The sequence below is a fragment of the Suricata suricatta genome, chromosome X, assembly GCF_006229205.1.
Source record: "Suricata suricatta isolate VVHF042 chromosome X, meerkat_22Aug2017_6uvM2_HiC, whole genome shotgun sequence".
NCBI lineage: Eukaryota > Metazoa > Chordata > Mammalia > Carnivora > Herpestidae > Suricata > Suricata suricatta.
Genome location: NC_043717.1, coordinates 17,401,241 through 17,409,056, shown reverse-complemented (window position 1 = coordinate 17,409,056; position 7,816 = coordinate 17,401,241). Strand labels below are relative to the sequence as shown.

At 40.4% G+C, this 7,816-nt stretch overlaps 1 pseudogene; it reads right to left on the bottom strand.

Moving 5' to 3' along the window:
• Positions 1 to 2,661: 2,661 nt before the first annotated feature.
• Positions 2,662 to 3,688, bottom strand: LOC115283342 (annotated as a pseudogene).
• Between the last annotated feature and the right edge of the window lie 4,128 nt (positions 3,689 to 7,816).

Sequence of the window (7,816 nt, the reverse complement as noted above, 5' to 3'; positions counted from 1 at the left end):
GGGGGGGGGGGGGGGTTGTTGTTTCAGCCTTCATTTATATCCATTTAAATATTTCAAGATTAAGCATAACATGGCTAGGAAAAAAGTCCTTATTGTATTATGCATAGAGATTAAGCTTTAGTACACCATATGTGCTGCAACTTTTGATAAGATTTATATTTTTATTTTTATTACTATTTTTTTATATTCATGAAAATTGTTTTAATTTTGTAAACCTCCTGAAAATGGCTTGGGGACCCCCAAGACTCTCTGGATGAGACGAGATGAGCAATCTGAAAGAGAGGCCAATCAATTGATCCACCATCATATGCATTCCTGTCTTTAGAGTCTGAGTCTCGGACTCAATTCCAAATATCCATCATATCATCTCTGAAAAGCTCTTTAGCCACGGCAACAGTCTGGGGCATATGCAAAGAAGTTTTTTTTTTTTTTACACAGTACTTAGGATAGCTAATACATTAATTCTACAATGTGGTAGAAAAACAGAGATCCTGAGACTTAGGGAAAACAGAGCATGACATAGCAGAAAATAAGCCCAGGTCCCGGCAGGCAAGAGCCCCAAGTTCTGGATGCCAACTCCTTCACTTACTGTGTGACTTGAGAGTTTCTCTACCTCTCTGGGCACCAGGACTGCCTCATCTGCAGAATGGGATGATGTTATATTACCTGCCTAAGGGCATGGTCCCTGCTGGTAGAAAGGCTGTCATTTACCAAAACTTCCAGTCATTTGGAAGGTAGGAATACAAACAACTCAGCTGAAATGGACTCTCCTTTTGAAAGTATAGTTCCTGTAACCCTTCTTTTTTCTCTAGAAGAATATTTGGAACTTGGTATTTATTGAAACGTATTTCAGTCACCTTTCTTATAATCTCCTCAACCCTTCTTTAAAAAATAATTTATTGGCAAGTTAGCTAACAGCGTATACAGTGTACTCTTGGCTTCAGAAGTAGATGTCCATGATTCATCGCTTACGTACAACAGCCGGTGCTCATCCCAACAGGTGCCCTCCTCAATGTTCACCCATTTTCCCCCGCCTTCCGCCCCCATCAACACGTAGTTTGTGCTCTGTATTTAAGAGTCTCCTAGGGTTTGCCTTTCTCTCTGTTTGTAACTTATTTTTTCTATCCTTCTCCCTTGGGCTTCTGTTAAGTTTCTCAAATTCCACCTATGAGTGAAAATCGATGATACCTGTTTTTCTCTCGCTGACTTATTTCACTAAGCATAATACCCTCCAGTTCCATCCACATTGTTGCAAATGGCAAGATTTCATACTGCCAAGTAGTATTGCATTTGTGTGTGTGTGTGTGTGTGTGTGTGTGTATACACACCACACTTTTATCCATTCATCAGTTGATGGACATTTGGACTCCTTCCATAATTTGCCTTTTAAAATGCTTGCTTTAGGGAGGGCACTTGTGATTAGCACTGGGTATTGTATGTAGTTGATGAATCACTAAATTATACTCCTGAAACTAATATTATGTTATATGTTAACTAACTGGAATTCCAATAAAATGTTGGAAAGGAAAAAAACCTGAAAGGGGTACCTGGGTGGCTCATTTGGCTGAGCGTCTGACTTTGGCTCTGGTCGTGATCTCACGGTTCTTGAGTTCCAGTCCTGCATAGGGCTGCCTGCTGTCAGCGCAGGGCCTGCTTCACATCCTCGGTCCCCCTCTCTCTCTGCCCCCATCCTGCTTCCACTCTCTCCCTCTCAAAAATAAGTAAACATTAAAAAAATATATATTTGCCTTATTTTGTTAAGAAAATGGCATTCAGTGTGGAGAAAATGGCAAAAAATGGGAAATGGTGAGAAAGCCTAACACTTGGTGAGTGTTTACCAGTATGCTTGTATGTCTAGGGCAGAGTGGCATATAAGGAAATAGTAAGGTAGAAGATTAGAAAGAGAGTTCAGAGACAAATTGTGAAATCATTGACTTGCGAAATTAGAAAAATCGGAAAGGTCGTTTATGTATACCTTTTCTCTGACGCACAAACTCTTTCTCCAGCGTCATTAATAAGCAACCACAGTGCCTTCCAGCTCCCACGTCCGTGAGCGTGTGACCTCAGAGGCAGCCCGTCTCACTGTCTTTACAGCTCTAAGGACCAACACCTCTTCCTGGGGTCAGAACTGTAACCTCCACCGTCAGTCTTATTTTGCCTCTGGAATGCCCAAGAATCCATTTTCTCTGTCAGTTCTTTTGAATGTTAAAAATCATTAAAAACAGTATTCTGTAATACTTTTTGTGTGATTTATGGCAGTCATAAATTCTATAAGCCAGGACAACTTGCTCCTTGCCCAGAACAGAGCTATATATGCTTCATATTAACATTAAGAAACATGTGTGTACTTCTTATGTGTCTCACAGTCTAATTTACATAGGCTAATTTATCAATCCTCACAAACTCTGTATGAAGTGAGTACTATTATTATGACCTTTTTTTTCCAAATGAGGAAACTGAGGTACACAGAGTGATTTATCCAAGGTTACATAGACACCAAGCAACAGAGCCAGCCCTTCAAGATCCCAAACCCTGGTATGAAGGCTTTTTTGTTTTTTGACAGATCCTGCCACAGGCTTATTTGTACAAATAATGTAAATGGACACCGGCCCCATGCAGACAGAGCCTAGGGGTCCCACCAGTCCTGTTCTCACGTCAGCTTCAGTGTAGGATGGCCTTCGTTGGAGCCTGGGCAACTTGGGGAGACTGAGCCACAGCAGGACCTGGAGCCAGAGTCGAAGCTGCAACCTGGGTCTTGATTTGGGCCTTGGCCTTTGGTCGACAAGAGCCTGAGACACTTGGCAACACAGGCACCAGCATGTTTCCCAAGCTTGAGGTGAGTGACATAAGCAAGTCAAGTAAGCTTGCCCTTGCTGCCCTTTGGGATCTTGGGCTGGACCTGGACGAGTGCGCTGACAGCCTCAGCACACGCGTTCGTGGCCACGGCAGGGTCGGCCTGCATCTTCTTCAGGCCCTTCTTGTTGTGCTTCTTGGCAAGGTGCATGTTCCTCGGGAACTTGAAGTCTGCCGCCTTAAGAGATTGATATCTTTGTTCCTTGATGCTGTTTCTTGCCATTTTTGTAACTGGCTGTGCGCGGTGGGGTTCTTGGACACACTGATGTGTGCCCTGGAGCTTTGGCTTCCGAAGTGCCTCAGGGAGGAAGGGAAAGAGGATGGCTTTTCTAGTAATCCATTTCCAGTGTCTTTGCGTTTGGGGGAGGGGGGGCAGGTAAACAAAGTAAAATGCTAAAACTAGAAAACTCCATCCAAGGCTTATCAGAAATTGGCCTTAGAGCTCTGTTTTCTACATCCTGGTTACTTAACAGTGAATCCAGTTCTGTTTTGTATATGACTCTTGATGACTTTTTTCTCTGAACTCATATTTTTGTTTAATTTCTTAAACCCAATTCCAGCGTAACAAAGAGTTGGGGAGTGCTGCTTTACTATGTTTTATGCATCTCGTGCATTAGTCTCTTTATCTTCTTCTTTTTTTCAAAATCAACAATTAAATATTTAGGTTATGCAAAAATCACCACATCTTAATAGTTTCATTTTAGGAAATGGTAATGCTTTGGAGAGTAGTGTGTTCTTTTTACAAATACGTCTGAGTCCGTTTGAATGCTTACATTTTTAGTTTGCATACCTCACTCTGCAGTTTCATCCTTCGTTCAAGAGATGATGTCACCATGATTTGCCATTTATTGTTTTAACTCCTTAATGTACATTGGAGGTTGCCTTGAGGTTTGAGCATTCTTCAAAAATCCAGTATATCTGTGTACTGGGATACGTTCCAAAAGGTAGAAAATCTTCATTGAAATAAGTAACTTGTCTAATCTTAAGAAAGATTTTACTCCCTTAAACTCAAAGCAGGTACAGTGGGTTCACGGCCCACGGTTGGGTGTTTCCATAAGCAGTAGGCTCTGTCAGAACCCTGCTCATGGCTCTTTGGCATTCACAGTTCCCGCACCAAACAACTCTTTGTTTTCAGGGATTTTCCTGCCCATGAAAGTATGCTTAGCTTAAGCACAGGGTTGGTTGGAAGGGCCAGGAAATTGTCATTGGTTAGCCCCTTAACCAGTGACAAACTAGAATTGATGAATAAATACCTTCTTTGCCCCTTTGATGGACCGATGCTGAGGCATGTTCTACGCTGTCTCCCAGAGGTCCTCAGCAGGACTGAGCTCCCAATTACTCACAGAGTAACCATTCATTAACACTTTCCATATTAGCTGGTTTTGCTTTTCTCCTCACCTCTCCACTCCCCGCCAGTAACCACTTCTAAATGTGTGCTAAAACCTTTGTCTGAAGATCTTAGCCCTGGGGATCCCAGGCAGATATTCTTTCCACACAAGAAAGCCTCCATATAGGCAAAGTTATCTAGAAAAACAGTCCTGCCCTTGGAGACCGGACCCTCTCAGTTTTTCCTGCTAGTACTTGGCAGCTGCATTGGTGACTGTATGTATCATCTTTATAAATGTGTCCTCTTCCTTGGCATCAGCTGTCATTATCTCCCAAATTTTTCTTTGTTTTTTTTCTTCTATTTTATTTTTTATCTTGTCTTATTGTCTAACTCAAATCACAGGAACACTCTGCTTGGCAGGCCTAGATTCTGGGCATGCAGTCATAAGCTAGGCATTAATCCTGTTCTTCTCCTAAATGTTGTTATAATGAACTCAGCTCCTACATTGACCTTTCCCTCACTCTTGTGTCTGTTAAAATTAAGTTTTTCCAGTTAAGCCACACAAATAGCTCCTCAGCAGTTTAGCTCCCTACCCTCACAGACCTCTCCCCAGCCTTACACCTCTCCATTCCTTGAAAACCTCACTCACACCAGCCCTTTAAATCTCTGTGTACCCTCACTCTTTTTCTCTCCATTTCAGTCCAGGATCTGCCCTGCTGCAACAGTATTTTTCAACAGTGTAAATTTGACTGTGTTATATTCTTGTCTTTTTTTAATATTTATTTTTGAGAGAGGGTGCTCGTGGTGGGGAGAGATAGAGGGGGACAGAGGATCTGATGCAGGCTCTATGCTGATAGCAGAAAGCCTGAGACAGGGCTCGAACCCACAAACCATGAAATCATGACCTGAACCAAAGTCAAATGCTCAACTAAGCCACCCAGGCTCCTCCATATTCTTATCTTAAAAGCCTCCAGGGGCTCCATGTTACCTTGACAACTGTCCCTACTCCTTAGCATGAAACCCAATACCTTTCGTTATCTGGTTCCCAACTGCCTCTGTACACATGCTCCTGTCCACACTTAACATCTACCCCGCGTTCCAGACATAATGAGCCATTTGCAGTTTCTTGAACACATGGTGATCTTTCAAAGGGCCTTCCGAGTGTTCCTGAGCCTGCAGTCTATTCTCTTTCCCATATACCATGATGCTTCCCAGGCACTATTTCCCAAATGCAGCTTTAAGCAAAAATGTCCTGGGAGCAAGAATGAGAAGGAAGGGAGTATTATTTCAAGCCCTTTACAGAATAAATGTAGCCACTTCATTGGGAATTTCTAAGTGCAGTGGAAATCTGGGTGAGTAGGTAAAGCAGCTACACAAATAAAATGCACACTTTTTTCGTCACATCGGGAGATTGCCTTGAGGTTGAAATGGCTGAGGTCACTTCCACACTCCTCACAGCTAGCCGTCTATAATCAAATAGCGGCGCCAGTGGCACACATTCATCATCTCTAACAAAAATGAAAGTCACCTCCATAAATTTCAAAATGTGGGATATTAAAAGTTTGTTTTTATAATAGCTAATGCACGAGACTTTGTGCTAACATCTGATCTGGAAGTAACTTCTTTTTAAGCTGAATGTGTGTCCTAAGATTTAGAATTTACTAACGTAATAAAGAAAATCTGATAGTTTTTTCCTTGCTAAAAGCAAAAATAAGTAAACTCTGATAATTTACATGATTTTAAAAACTTAAATTTAGATCTTGATTGGCTTAGTAAATTGACTGCGTATTACAATGGATACCAGTCAGCCTACCACAAACACCTTTACCTCGTGCAATTCTCCCTTTCATTCTCTTGATTGAAGAATAACTCTCCAAAATATAATTTACCTTCTGAAGTGCTCTGTGTACTTTGGTCAAATTCTGTTGCAGTTCCCGCTTTCTACCTTCTACTCCCTTAAGTACCAAAAAATAGTCTTTCTCTGGAAATAACAGTAGCTCCCAAGGTATTGAATTTCTAGAAAGAAACAGAGGACAGCCCACTCTACATTGCTTGTTCCTTAGACACTTTTGAGGGATTGACTCTGGGCCTGGAGTTGGCCAATTTTTCTACAAAAGGCCCACGAGTAAGTATTGTAGGCTTTGTAGGCCCTACAGTCTCTGCTCTAACTACCCTCCTCTGCCACGGCAGTAGACCAGCTGGCATAGACAACACACAAAGGACCAAGTGTGTCTGTATTCCAGTAGAACTTTATTTACAAAAAGAGACAGCAAGCATGTTCGGCCCATGGCCCATAGCTTGCTGATTTCTGATCTGCCCCTTAAATCCTCTCTGACATACTCTTAGTCCAGTAGCAAAAGAATTATATGATTTTTTTAATACAATTTTGTTGAGCAGAACACATGAAAATAGCCCTCTTGCTCTGAGGACTCCCAACTCAAAATCAAATAAAGTAAATACACTAATACTAGATATGCCTACAGCATGTGGTGATTAGAAACAAGACAATAAGGAGATTCAAGTATATACCATCAATTCCAGGTCAAAGGGAAAATACATTTAGAGACAGGGAAGAGATTAGGAAAGAGAATTCTGGCTATTATCTGTCAAGACTGAATAGGATATTTAAGTTCAATCAGATTGAAAGAATGGAAGGTGGATGAGATTAGATTCCAAGGCTGGGTTCTTCCAGTTACCAGTGGCCGTGAGAATTTATACAGATTATAGTATCTCTCATACCTTGATTTTTTTTATCTGTAAATTGCAAGTAATACCTATCCTGATACCTTTCTCAAGGCTGTTGAAAGATGATGTAATATGAAAACCCTCCTTAATTTTCAGATGTAGATTCTCCCTTTGAACCTCAAAGTGTGGAGGAATCTATAGATTGGAAAATTCATTTGAGTATTTTTTTCTTGACTCCAATATGCTATGGATGCCCCTTGATCATTTTAGTTTCCACTCTCTTGAACTTTTTCATCTTTTTACATCTTTTTCCAGGACCAGTAAGGAGAACTAAAACATTATACAAACAAACTCTGTATTTGAAATAGCAAGACCGTTTAGGGAATTACATATTTTTACAGGCAGTTTCCAAAGTGAATTTGTAGTCATTCTTGCTAAATAAGAGAGGGAAGGAATCACCTTAAAGCTCCTATCCAGACAGCTGTTTCTGCATGAAAGAAATCAAGAGAAGAGCAAGACTATGAAATGAAACATCCTCTCTCTTTTCTTCAACTCAGATTTTATTTTTTTTTCATTTTGACTATTTTGAACTTTATTTTTTTATTTTTTTTTTGGTTTTGTTATGGCTTTATTAAGATATTCTTTTTTTAAGATATTCTTTTTTTAATATAACACAATTTATTTTTTTAACATATGCAATTATTTTCCATCATTTACACTACAGTAGTTACAATGACACTCCAAACAGAAAAGCAAAGTAAAAAATCAAAACCCCAACTTCTTTTCATGTAATTAGACTTATACAGAAATTAGAAGGTTAAGTAACAACTAGTTCATCACCTAATTTCACAGCTTTCTGAAGTGGCGATCGTTATATAGCGGCTTATCTATGATACATTCAAGATAAATGATACAATTTATTACTTGCCCATAAGCTACAACACAGCCTGC